The sequence below is a fragment of the Furipterus horrens genome, unplaced genomic scaffold, assembly GCF_987537825.1.
Source record: "Furipterus horrens unplaced genomic scaffold, mFurHor1.1.pri manual_scaffold_1, whole genome shotgun sequence".
NCBI lineage: Eukaryota > Metazoa > Chordata > Mammalia > Chiroptera > Furipteridae > Furipterus > Furipterus horrens.
The window spans coordinates 120,210,881-120,224,455 of record NW_028327171.1 but is presented as its reverse complement, the minus strand read 5'-3'; the positions used below and the strand labels follow the sequence as shown (position 1 = coordinate 120,224,455).

Genomic DNA, 13,575 nt, shown 5'->3' with positions numbered 1-13,575 from the left:
GACCCATGAACATGGACAACTGGGTGGGGACTGAATGTGGGAGAAGGGGGGGTCAGGGTGCAGGGAAGCAAGAGGGGGAAAGAAGTGGGACAACTGTAATAGAAAAACAAACAAAAGATTTTTAGTGGGGGAAAAATGAAAATATAAAGAATGGAAATGCAATTCAGTGAATATTAGAAAGACAAGGATTTTCCTTCACACAGTATATTTTTCTCCCTATCTGATCTCTCCAGAATTTGTCATTCTAGAGAAGTAAGTAATGACATAGGTTTCTTTGCATGAAACTAATAAGACCAGTTGTTAATAGAGGGGGGTTTTTTTGTTTGTTTTTTTTTAACTATGACTTTGACTGAAATGTCACGCCTGAAGGAGACATGCTTGGGCTTTGGTTGTTACCAAAAAACCCTGAGTAACTGGGATTGACTTTCAAAGTTAATAAAAGTTCATGAGACAAAAGGCCTGGTACCTTGGATGGATGCACAGCCCATGGCAATCTTTCCAGGGGAGGAATGAAGGTTGTTTTCCTGAAAGATGGCTAGATGGGACCTTAAGGCACAATGGAAAACCAGAAGGACTTGGAAAAGACAGGTGTTTACAGGCAAGGCTGAATGCCAGGTATGTGGTTCTGCTTCTGGTCCTTGAAGGGCAGACTGGAGGTCACCCTAAATGTTCCTTGCGTAAGTTCCAGAAAAGCGGAACTAAAGATCATAAGTGATCATTTTCTGCTCTTGTTGTGTTTATGCAAATGAACAGGATAAATTAAAAATGGACTTAATGCAGTCCCTTTAATGACAAGGAGGGTAATCCTAGGGAGAAAAATCGCGATTCAAGGAAAATCACAATGCTCAGTGGTGGACTGTAAAGTAGTGCAGCTAACCATCTTTAAGGTTTCTTTTCATTTAAAATTTGTTTTCATTTAAAAGTTAAACTACGTCTGTGGCATTATCAAGGATTTTTAATTTATAGGCAAGAAGAATGTCAAGTGCCTTGCAACCGAATGTCTTTCTGATAAGACAGTCCTACAGATTTAGAGACTTGTATGTCGGTTATGTTACATAAATTAACATGTGTTTTCTGTTTTCAAAGGGCATAAGCCTACGATCTCATTGCCTGAGTGATTGTCTGTATGTATAGGCCTCACTTAATCCTGTCTGCATCGCTGCCTCCTGAGACTCAATGGTTTGGCTGAACTAAGTGGCTGGGTTGGTGAAGAATGGGGTGGTCTGTGGGCTTCACTTTAAAACAGGTTTCTCTTTTCTGTCCTAAAGGCTTGGACAGAAAGAGCCCAGAGGTCTGAGAGGGGGAAACCTAAAATATTTCCCTCAGTCAAAACTAAGTATAATGGGCAAAAGGGTTTTGGACAGGTGAGATGTACCTGGCACACCTTCCTCCAAAGAAGCCCTTCTTTTCCCTAATGTGGGACATTGAAAAATTAATACCTGTCTTTTGTCATCTAGTGGTTATGGATTGAATGATGTCCTTTAACCCTGTCGCCAAACCTATTGCCTCCAGAATACAACAAGAATGCCAGCCTGTTAAATCAAGCACGCCATTGTCCGGGGACAGCCAACTGACCTGGATTCTGCACGATCCTTCCCCAAGTGGGAAGGCCACCCTCCCCTCCACACCCCCACTCTTATTAGGGATTTCTGGACCAAAGGGTACATAGGACGACGACCATGTCCAGCTTGAAGCAGCTAGAGGAGCTCGAGACCTTCGCTCATTGTCCTTTATAAGATTATAAAGGGTCTTAAGTCTGAGATAGAGGGATTGTTATTTTTTATTGTTAAAATAATTAATTAATTAATTAATTAATTTTTTAAAAAAGAAGAAGAATATATGAAAGGGTGAGGCAGGAGAGCTTGTATGTATGACTCATGGGCATGGACTGGGGGGCGGGATTGTTGGGTGAGGGGGTGTGCTGGGCGGAGGGGAGCAAAGGGGAAAAAATTGGAACTATTGTAACAATATAATCAATAAAATATACTTAAAAAAAAAAGTATTAGCCGCCGGTGTCCCCAGTGTGCTGCTGTTAACCCAGCTCCAGTTTCCAAGGACCCATTATCACCTCATCACCGTAAGTGTGGACTCACGCTGGGAGAACTATGGGAAGTTGATTTCACAGAAATGCCCAGCTCAAGGTGGCTACAAATACCTTCTAGTCCTTGTAGATACCTTCTCGGATTGGGTTGAGGCTTTTCCCACTATGTCAGAATGGCCCTAATAGTAACTAAAAAGCTGTTGCAGGACATCATCCCTCGATTTGGCCTCCCCTTAGCTATGGGGTCCGACAATGGCCCGGCTTTCATTAGCCAAATAACCCAACAAATAAGTAAGGCTTTAGGCATCAAGAGGAAACTCCACTGCATATATAGACCTCAAAGTGCAGGCCAGGTAGAAAGAATGAATAGAACCTTAAAAGAGACTTTAACTAAATTAAAACTAGAAACTGGTGATGACTGGCTAGGCCTCCTTCCCTTTGCCCTGCTAAGAGCCCGCTGTACTCCCTATTTTCAGAAGTATACCCCCTATGAAATCATGTTTGGGCGGCCACCGCCCCTCCTCCCCAAGCTTAGGGCAGACTTCAAGGCTGTTATAACTAACCAAGAACTTCTTAAGTCCTTATAGATCTTTTCAGCAAGCACCCAAGAACTACACGTCCATATCCGAGAAGGCCGGCCCGCTCCTACTGACAATAACTCCAGCCAGCCACCAGCAGAACTAGGGGACCTTGTGTGGCTAAAGAAGTGGAATCTGGACAAGCTCGGACCAAGGTGGACTGGACCACACCAGGTGATCTTCAGTACCCCTACTGCAGTTAAAGTCGCCGGAAAAAGGTACTGGATGCACCACTCACAGGTTAAGTCTGCAGAACTATCGGACAAGGACCTTGAGCAATGGACAGTCGAGTGAACAGAGCACCCCTTAGGGTGCGGCTGCGGTGGCGCTCCCTCTCTTTACCTCCCCCCTCCTTTTTGTAACTATAGTTTCAGAAAATCCCCATCGCCTGATTAATTACACCTGGCATCTCTCCCGAACCACAAATGGAAAAATAGTTAGCCAGATTGGCACTCCTGGAGCCCCCGTGTTTACCTTTGACCTTTGTGCCCTTCTCGGTAACCAGTTTTACCCTGGAGGATGGGGACAAGAATGGACCCCAAAATGCCCTCCAGAGCCACTAGGCGCCCAGCTAGGTACTGGGGCCTTTAATAAGGCATTAACCAGGCCTGGGTGCAGTACCCTAACAGGAGAAAAACAGCTACAATCCATTCAATTTTATATGTGTCCACTCTCAGAATCCCCACCGTGCAACAAACCTACAGAGTTTTACTGTCCCCAGTGGTCTTGTGTTACTGTAAGCCAGCACACCAGCTCTGATACATCCCTCGCTCAGAGCCGGTCTAAGGGTCCAGTAACATGCGAAACCTTAGGCACCTGCAATCCTGTCTCAATGTGGCCTCTCAAACCCTGAGACAAACAGTGGGAGGGTAGAACAACCTGGGACTAAGACTTGTCGCAGTTGGTCGGGATCCTGGAATTCTCCTCACCATCCAGAAACGTCATATCCCCCAGCCTAGCCTCCCAGTCGGACCCCTCGCAGGCTTTGGGTTACCCGCAGAGCCAAAAATGCCCCCCTTACCCAAAGCCTCACCGTCCTCTTCTAGGAAATCCGGCCCCCAGGGCACTAGGGTGGTCACCCTCAGTACTAGATGACCAGTCTTACTTACTACCCTAAAACCAGAGACCCAGCCTATATTTAGGACCCTAAGAACTGTCTTTCAGTATCTCAACAGAACACAGCCCAACATGACTAAAGACTGTTGGCTGTGCCTTAACCCAGAGCCCCTATATTACATTGGCATAGGTGCCAATCACAGTCTTGGTAACCAGAAAGAAAACATACAGAACCTGACTCTATCCCAACTAGCCAAGCGACCCCAAGACTGCCAGTGGGGACATGCTCCCAAACTAACTTTAGGGTCCTTTGAAGGCCAAGGAGCTTGTGTCCTCTCCTCCAATTTTGCCCTCAACACTTCCCTGTATCGCAGCTCCTGCACCCATATAACGACCCTACCCCCCAGAGGTATAGCATAATTCGTCTTAGTTGCCCCTTCAGGTACCTGGTTTGCATGTACCAGTGGATTGATGCTCTGCATCTCTTTCTCTGCATTAGACCCCAGTTTTCCTGAATTACGTATTCTAGCCCATATTCTTCCCCAAGTATATTATTATTCTGGCAGTCAAGGTCGAGAACACCTAGGGTTAGAGGGTTTACACCAAAACAAAAGAGTTCTGATATTAGTCCCAGCACTCATCAGCCTTGGAATAGCAGGTTCAGCTGCCATAGGAACCTCGGCCTTACTAGTTGGGGACAAAATCTTTAAGGATTTAAGTGCTCAAATAGATCAGGATTTAGGAACACTGGAAGAAAGTGTCAATAAATTAGAAGATTCACTTAGCCCTGTAGCAGAAGTAGTATTGCAAAATAGAAGAGGTCTAAACCTACTTTTCCTTAAACAGGGAGGATTATGCCTAGCTCTTGGAGAAACTTGCTGTTTTTATACTAATCACTCTGGAGTTATAAAAGACAGCCTTAGTCAGCTTCGCAAAAGGCTACAGGACAGGGAAGAGGCCAGAGAAAGGGATGAAAACTGGTATGATCTTCTCCTTCCTCTAGCCTGCTTTTAATTCCTTCTACTGTGTTCTTCAATTCAGAAATTGTATTCTTCATTTCCTCCTGGCTCTTATTGATAGCTTCTATGTCCTTTTTCAAGCTGGTGTAATTCTCAGTAAGTTCCTTGTATTTTCCCTGGAGTTCTTTGTAGTTTTCCTTGAGCTTGCTGAGCTCATTCAGCTTCTCCATAATCCATGTTTTGAATGCCATATCTGATAGTTTGCTTCCCTCCATTTCATTTAGCACTCTTTCTGGGGATTCTTCCTTTCCTTTCGATGGGGGGTTGTTTCTCTGTCTCCCCACTTTTGTGACTCTTCTTGTTTGTTGCTGCTTCTTAGATTGATCTGCACTTCCTGGATCTGCCCCTGGTGACATCAGATCGTGTACCAGTCTGGGCCTAGGTAGCCTGTTGGAGACTACCAGGGATCTACTGCCTTTGTCTGTCTTCTTTAGTTGTTAATCTATTCAATCTGTGGTTAGCTGTCAGGCTTATACACCAAGGGCAAGGCGGATTAATTCCTGTGGGCAGGGCTTTTGCTTCCTCTCAGGCTGATACCACTTGGAGGGGAATGATCTGCCTGTAGTATTGGGAATGAGCCAGCACTTGGACCTGGTCGGCTGCTCCCCCAGTTCTCCCCTCAAAGCCACCAAACCAAATTCTCCCCAAGCATCTCTAGTCCTCTCTGCCTTTTCTCTGCTTGAGCCCAGGGTAAGTGGGGGCCAAAATATTTTCGTATGTGATCCGCTAAGAGCTCCTTTGCTCCAGCTTTTTCTCTCCAGCTAGTAAGAAACCCTGCAGCTTTTCACTTTTCACAGCTGGATACTCTTTTACTTTAAGCTCAGTTGCTGTAGGCTGGGAAACCCATCTGAGGGTTTAGACCCTCCCCTTCTCAGGGGAAACTCCCGGCTGCTGAAGTCCCTTCAGCTGCCACCTGTGGGAGCACCACCAGCCCTTTCGTGTCTCTGCACTTGGTCACATTGTGATGTAGCGGCCTTTTCTGTCTCTCTGTAGTCATAAGACTCCTCTCCAGCTAGTGTTCAGTCAGTTATTCCAGATGATTTCTCCACAATTAAGTTGTAAATCCAGAATGGTCCTGGGAAGAGTTTAGTGTAACTTCCACTTACTCCTCCACCATCTTGGATCCTAGATGGATAACAGATTTAAATGTAAACTATGACATCATAAAAGTCCTAGAGGAGGGACTTCCGGCCAAGATGGAGGCTTAGACAGACAGGCTCGGTCTCCCTCTACAACTAGAGAGGAATACAACTACTTCAAAACAAAAGATAACTAGAAATTCCAGAAAATAAAACTGCGCGGAAGCCCAACGTACAAAGTTATAAACCAGCGGCTCCCTTTGGGCAAGTAAGAGTGAAAGTGGGCGGAGCTGTTTGTGGTAGCATCTGGGACAGCGGCAGGGAGAGCAATCCCAGCTGCAGTCTAACCCCGGCAGCTCGCGACCCCAACGCTCGGAAAAGCAACCACCACATCACCCCGAACAGTGAGGCTCAGAGGACGGGAGGACGGATCCCAGTCTTCTAGCAGAACAACTGCGGGAATCCATCTTGGACCCCCGCCCCCACGCAAAGCGCCACAGCGTTGCGAAATAGGTTGCGGGTAACCACTGGTTGCTGGGCAGTGACGACAAAGTGCCACAGCGTGGCAAGAAAGGTTGCTGGACCATCGCCGGTCACTGGGTTGTGACGACAAAGGGCAACAGTGCGGCGAAAAAGGTTGTGGATCACCGCCGGTCGCTGGGTTGTGATGAGTACACAGGCACTGCCCCCTATAGCCGGCCCAAGAAAGCAAAACGCATCTGTCAAAATGAGGCAGACAACTATAGAAATCCCGGTGGCGCAGCTCACCAGGCAACAGATGAAGAACCTGACAGATGATCAAATAAAAAACCTGTCAGAGGCTCAGTTCAGGGCCATTGTTATCAGGTGGCTTACAGAATTAACAAAAGATCAGGAAAACGATGAGAGAGAATTGAAAAACACTTATACTGAAAGGAACAAAACCTCATACGAGACAGATGGTGAGAAAATAAAATCCAGAGTTCAAATCAACAAGCCAGAACATAGAGAAGGAACAAACAGTCAACCAGTGCAGAGAGAGGAAACAGGAAGCAAGGATGAGAGGATCAGAAACCTCTGGGACAGCTATAAAAGGCCCAACATAAGAATCATTGGTTTGCCAGAGGGTGAAGAAGATGAACTAGAAATTGAAAAATTAAGTGAAAATATAATAAAGCAGAACTTCCCAAACTTGGGGAAGGAAATAGACTTACAGGTCCAGGAAGCACAGAGAGTTCCAAAACAACTGGACCCAGGGAGAACCACTCCAAGACACATTATAATCAAAATGTCAAAAGTTAAAGATAAAGAGAGAATCTTAAAAGCAGCAAGAGAGAAGAAAAGAATCATGTACAAAGGGGTCCCAATTAGACTATCAGCTGACTTCTCAAGGGAGACCCTACAGGCAAGAAGGGACTGGCAAGAAATATTCAAAGCAATGAAAATCCAAAACCTACAACCACGAATACTTTATCCAGCGAAGCTGTCATTCAGAATAGAAGGGCAGAGAAAGTGATCCCAGGACAAAATAAAACTGAAAGAGTTCATTAGATCCAAACCACTGTTATATGAGATGTTAAAAGGACTGGTTTAGAAAAAGGAGGATCAAAACTATGAACAGTAAAATGAAAACTGCATCACAAGAAACAACAACAGAGGCTAGGGAATTGAAGCAAAGGCAAACTAAATAGGCAATGAGAGTGGAAGGAGAACTATAGATATGGGGAGCATATTGGGGGGGAGGTCAGCAGGGAAGGGGAAGAGGGAGGGAGATGGTATAGGAATTAAGAAACATCGTAGGAGGGAATGGAATAGACAGAGAGAGGTTGAGAAGAACTATATGTACAACCAATGGACATGGACTAAAAGGGGGGGACAAGGGGAGGGAGGGGGGCCACCAGGTGGAGGGGAGCAGAGGGACGGGAAATTGGAACAAATGTAACACTGTAATCAATAAAACACATAAAAAATAAAAAAATAAAGGATAACAATAAGGTTAAAAAAAATAATAATAAAAAAAATAAAAGTCCTAGAGGAAAACATAGGTAGTAAAATTTTAAATATTCCGTGCAGCAATATTTTCACTGATATATCTCCTAGGGCAAGGGAAATAAAAGAAAGAGTAAATAAATGGGACTATATCAAATTGAAAAGCTTCTGCTCAGCTAAAGAAAACATCAGCAAGATGAAAAGGGAACCAACCATATGGGAAAAGATATTTTCCAATGATACCTTGGACAAGGGGTTGATCTCCAAAATATATATAGAACTCATATGACTCAACACCACGATGACAGATGATTTAATTAAAAGATGGGAAAAGGACCTGAACAGACACTTCTCCAAGGAGGACATACAGAGGGCCCTTAGGCACATGAAAGAATGCCCAACATCACTAGCCATCAGAGAAATGCAAATTAAAACCACAATGAGATAGCGCCTCACACCAGTCAGAAAGGCCATCATTAACAAATCAAGAAACAACAAATGCTGGGGAAGATGTGATGCAAATACAGACTGGTGCAGCCACTATGGACAATAGTATGGAATTACCTCAAAAAACTAAAACTGGAACTGCCTTTTGATCCAGTGATTCCATTGCGAGGATTATACCCAAAGAATCCTGAAACTCCAATTCAAAACAACTTATGTACCCCTATGTTCATAGCAGCACTATTTTCAATAGCCAAGTGCTGGAAACAGCCTAAGTGCCAATCAGTGGATGAGTGGATCAAAAACTCTGGTATATTTACACAATAGAATACTACATAGCAGAAAGAAAGAAGGAACTCCTACCTTTTGTTACAGCATGGTTGGAACTTGAGAGTATTATGCTAAGTGAAATAAGCCAGGAGGTGAAAGATAAATATCATATGATTTCACCTAATACAGGAAATTAATGAACAAAACAAACAAATGAGCAAAATAGAACCAGAGACATGTACACAGGGAACAGACTGACAGTGACCAGAGGGGAGGGGGAAAGGGGAAAACAGGGGAAAGAAATGGAAGCGTCTAGTCGAGGAACTAATACGAATGATCAATGGACGTGGACAACTTAGTGGGGATGGACTGTGGAAGAGAGGGGGGTGGGTGGATCAGGGAAGAGCAAAGGGGGGGGGAATGGGACAATTGTAATAGAAAAAACAATAAAAAATAAATTAAAAAAAATAAAAATAATAGATAAATAAATAAATAATGGGCAAAAGACCTGAACAGAAACTTCTCCAGGGAGGACATACAGAGGGCACATAAGCATATAAAAGGATGATCAACATCACTAGCCATCAGAGAAATGCAAATTAAAACCACAATGAGATACCACCTCACACCAGTCAGAATGCCCATAATTAACAGATCAACAAACAAGTGCTAGTGAGGATGTGGAGAAAAGGGAACCCTAGTGCACTTTGGTGAAAATGAAGACTGGTGCAGCCACCATGGAAAACAATATGGAATTTTCTCAAAAGACTAAAAATGGAAATGTCTTTTGATTCAGCAATTCCACTGCTTGGATTATACCCAAAGAATCCTGAAATGCCAATTCAAAAGAACCTATGTACCCCTAAGTCCATAGCAATGTTATTTATAATAGCCAAGTGCTGGAAACAATCTAAGTGACCATCAGTAGGCGAGTGGATCAAAAAACTGTGGTACATTTGCACAATGGAATATAAACAGCAGAAAGAAAGAAGGAATTCCTACCTTTTGCAACAGCATAGATAGAATTGGAGAATATTATGCTTAGTGAAATAAGTCAAGTAATAAAAGACAATTACCACATGATCTCATCTATAATAGGAACCTAATGAACAAAACAAACAAATTAGCACAATAGAACCAGAGGCATGGAAACAAGGAACATACTGACAGTGATCAGAAGGATGGGGGAAACAGGGGGAGAAAGCAGGAAGGGTCTAGTCAAGGAACTAGTATAAATGACCCAGAGAGGTGAACAGCAGGATGGGAATTGACTGAGGGAGCACGGGTGGTGGGGATGGGTGGGGCAGGGGAGAACAACGGAGGAAAATTGAGACAACAATAGAACAACAATAAAAAAGAAATTTTAAAAAAGTTCCCAAGAGAGAAAAAAGGGCATTATATAATAATAAAAGGTACACTACAAGAAGATATAATAATTATAACATATAGTAATTTAAAAATATAAATTATATGCACCAAATATTAGAGCTCGTAAATATATGAAGAAAACATTCCTAAAACTAATATGATATTGAATTTCAACTGTAATTGAGGAAAAAACAAACATTAACAGAATAGAAGGAAGAAATAGCTCTAAAATAACAGTAAGATATTTCAAAATTTCACCTTCTATATGGATAGAACATCCAGACAAAAGATAAATTAGGAAAGCAAGGACCTAAATATTTCTTTTCACTAATTTGACCTGATAGAAATAAATAAATATCCACTCAACAACAGCACAGTACAGACTTTTCTTAAGTGCACCCAGAATAGCCTTCAAATGGAACATGTTAGACCATGAAAGAAGTCTCGATTTAAAAGATTGAAATAATAAAAAGCATTGTATTAATCACAATGAAATGAAACTAGAAATGAACAGTAGAAAGAAAGCCAGAAAATGCACAAATATGTTAAATAACGAACTCTGAAAAAAACCATGTGTAAAGAGGAAATTAAAAAAGAAATTAGAAAATATCATGAGACAAGTGGAAATGAAAACATAACATACCAAAACTTAGTGGATGCAGTAATAGCAGTGCTAAGAGGGAAATCTATGACTATAAATGCTTACATTAAAACAAAAAAAAATCTCAAACCAATAATTAACTGTAAACCTTAAGGAAGTTAAAAAGATGAACAAATAAATCTGAAACAGTCAGAAGAAAGGAAATAATAAAGCTCAGACTACATACAAAATAGAGAATAAAAACAATAGAGAAAATCAATGAAACAAATAGTTGCCTCCTCAAAAAGACCAACAAAATTGACAAAACTTTAGCTAGATTGAGAAAAACAAAAAGAAGAGTAGAGTCAAATAATTAAAATTAAAAATGAAAGAGGGGACACCATTACCAATTTTACAGAAATGAAAAAGATTTCAAATGAACACATGAAAAAATTAATGCCCCTAAATTGAGTAACCTAAACGAAACAGACAATTTTGAGAAACACACAATCTGCCCAGACAAAATCATGAAGAAAATCTGAATAGACATAATTTGTAAAGAGATTAAATCACTAATCAAAAACATCTTAACAAACAAAAGCTCAGGACCAGATGCTTCACTGCCGAATACTACCAAACACTTTGAGAAAAACAAAACACAATTCATCACAAACACCTTCAAAAAACAATAGAGGAGGGAATACTTTCTTTCTTTCTTTCTTTCTTTCTTTTTTTTTTTTTTTTTTGTAGGCTGAGAGATAAAAGAACAGAACAATGCTTTCTACCCAACCATCTCCCCTAGCCTGTGTTTCAATGTCCCAAAGTTTAATTAACAGAAGAGGGAAGCTGCCCTGAACTGAACTCAACACTTTGGAAGGGAATACTTTCCAACTCATTCTATGAGGCCAAGATATCAAACCCAGAAGAAGACACTATAAAAAAAAACAAAGTGTTCCAGCCAAGATGGAGGTCTAGACAGATATGCTGCTTCTCCCTCCACAACTAAGAAGGAATACAACTACCTCAAAGTTAGAGACAACCATAAGTTTCAGAAAATTAAGCTGCATGGAAGTCCAACAAAAAAAGATATAAAGTACTCGTCCACACAGGTGGGGAGGCAGAGCTGGGGTGGAGAGGACGTGGTATTAAGGTGACAACAGCGGCGGCAGCAGTAGGCTGGTAGAAAGCGCAGTCACACGTTTTAAAATGTAGAGAGGGTCCCCTGGGTAGTGCTCCCAGGACCAGACCAGACCACACAAACCATGGCTCCAGTGCTGGAGAAAATAAAGCCTCATTGCTTCTGACTGTGCAAACCAGTGGGGGTTGAGGAGCAGGAATAAACTGCCAGTCTCTCAGTAGAGTCCACTTGTTTAAAAGGCCAACATAGTCCTACAACATCCGCAGACCCACCCACTCTGGGTAATGATGGCCAGGGCAACAGCTAGAGAGGTGCCAGTTCCATATGGAAGTGGGAGAAGTGTCTGGAAAAGGGGCGAGTGCTGAGCAAGCGGCATTGTTTCCTCTCAGATCCCTCCCCCACATACAGCACCACAACGAGGTGAAACAGGTCGCCTGTACTGATAAATCTCTAAAGCTCCGCCCTTTAAAACATAACAGGTGTGACAGCTCTATCTAAGAAACAGAGGTAAACAAACACAGGAACCTGTCAGATGAGGAGAGGGAGAAATATGGTCCAAAATAGGGAATGGATCAAGGTTCCAGTGGGAGAACTAAGCGACGAGAAGATAGCCAATCAACAGATGGGGAGATACCCAACCTAACAGATGCAGAGTTCAAAACACTGGTGATAAAGATACAGGCTTGATAAATATGCTTAAGTATGGCAAACACATAAGGGAAGAAGTGAAGTCTATGCTAAATGGAAGGAAGGAAAACCCACACAAAACCAACAGTGAAGGGAATGAACCCAGGGTTTAAGTCAATGATTTGGAACATACGGAAGAAAGAAACAGTTGACCAGTACAGGATGAGTAAATAAGAACTGAAAAAAATAAGGAGAAGCTCTGGCTGCTGTGGCTCAGTGAATTGAGTGTCGGCCTGAGAACCAAGTGTTGCTGGTTCGATTCCCAGACAGGGCACATGACTAGGTTACATGTCAGGTCCCCAGTTGGGGGCACGTGAGAGGCAACCACACAGTGATGTTTCTCTCCTCTCTTTCTCCTCGCTCTAAAAATAAATAAATAAATAAATAAAATTGTTTTTAAAAAATGTCAACCAAAAAAAAAAAAAAATGAGAGGCTTAGGAACCTTTGGGATGACTTTAAACATGTCAATATCTGAATCATAGGGGTGTCAGAAGGATAAAAGAAAGAGCAAGAAATTGAAAGCTTGTGTGAAAAATAATGAAGGAAAACTTCCCAAGTTTGGCGAAGAAAACAGACGTACAAGTCCAGGAAGCACAGAGGGTCCCAGACAAGCTAGAGGCAAAGAGGATCACACCAAGACACATCATAATTAAAATGCAAAGGTTCAGGATAAAGAGAGAGCCTTAAAAGCAGCAAGAGAAAAGCAGAGAGTTACCTACAAAGGGATGCCTATAAGACTATCAGCTGGTTTCTGAAAAGAAACTTTTCAGGCAAGAAGGGACTGGGCAAGTATTCAAAGTGATGAAAAGCAAGTACCTACAACCAAGATTACTCTATCCAGCAAAGCTATCATTTAGAATGGAAGGGCAGAAAAAGTGCTTCCCAGACAAGGTAAAGCTGAAGGAGTTCATCATCACCAAGCCATTATTATATGAAATGTTAAAGGGACTTATTTACGAAAAAGAAGATCAAAACTATGAACACTAAAATGACAGCAAACTCCAACAACTGAATCTAAAAAATAAAAACAAAATTCAACTAAGCAAACCAGAATAGGAACAGAAACATAGGGATCATTTGGAGGGTTATCAGCTTAGAGGGGTAAGGGTTAGAAATGGGGAAATGGTGTAGGGATTAAGAAGCATAATTGGTTGGTACAAAACAGACAGGGGAAAGTTAAAAATAATATAGGAAGGGGTGAAGCCAAAGAACTTATATGCATGACCCATGGACATGAACTAAGGGGGGTTGGATTGCTGGAGAGAAAGGGAGTACTGGGTGGAGGGGAACAAAAAGAAAAAACTGGGACTACTGTAACAACATAATCAATAAAATATACTTTAAAA

General features: G+C 42.2%; 1 non-coding gene across 1 annotated transcript; it reads right to left on the bottom strand.

Moving 5' to 3' along the window:
• Positions 1-11,145: 11,145 nt before the first annotated feature.
• LOC150021840 (small nucleolar RNA SNORA36 family) lies at positions 11,146-11,279 on the bottom strand. The gene has a single exon (XR_016513663.1). It is a non-coding gene; the product is annotated as a small nucleolar RNA SNORA36 family (small nucleolar RNA).
• Between the last annotated feature and the right edge of the window lie 2,296 nt (positions 11,280-13,575).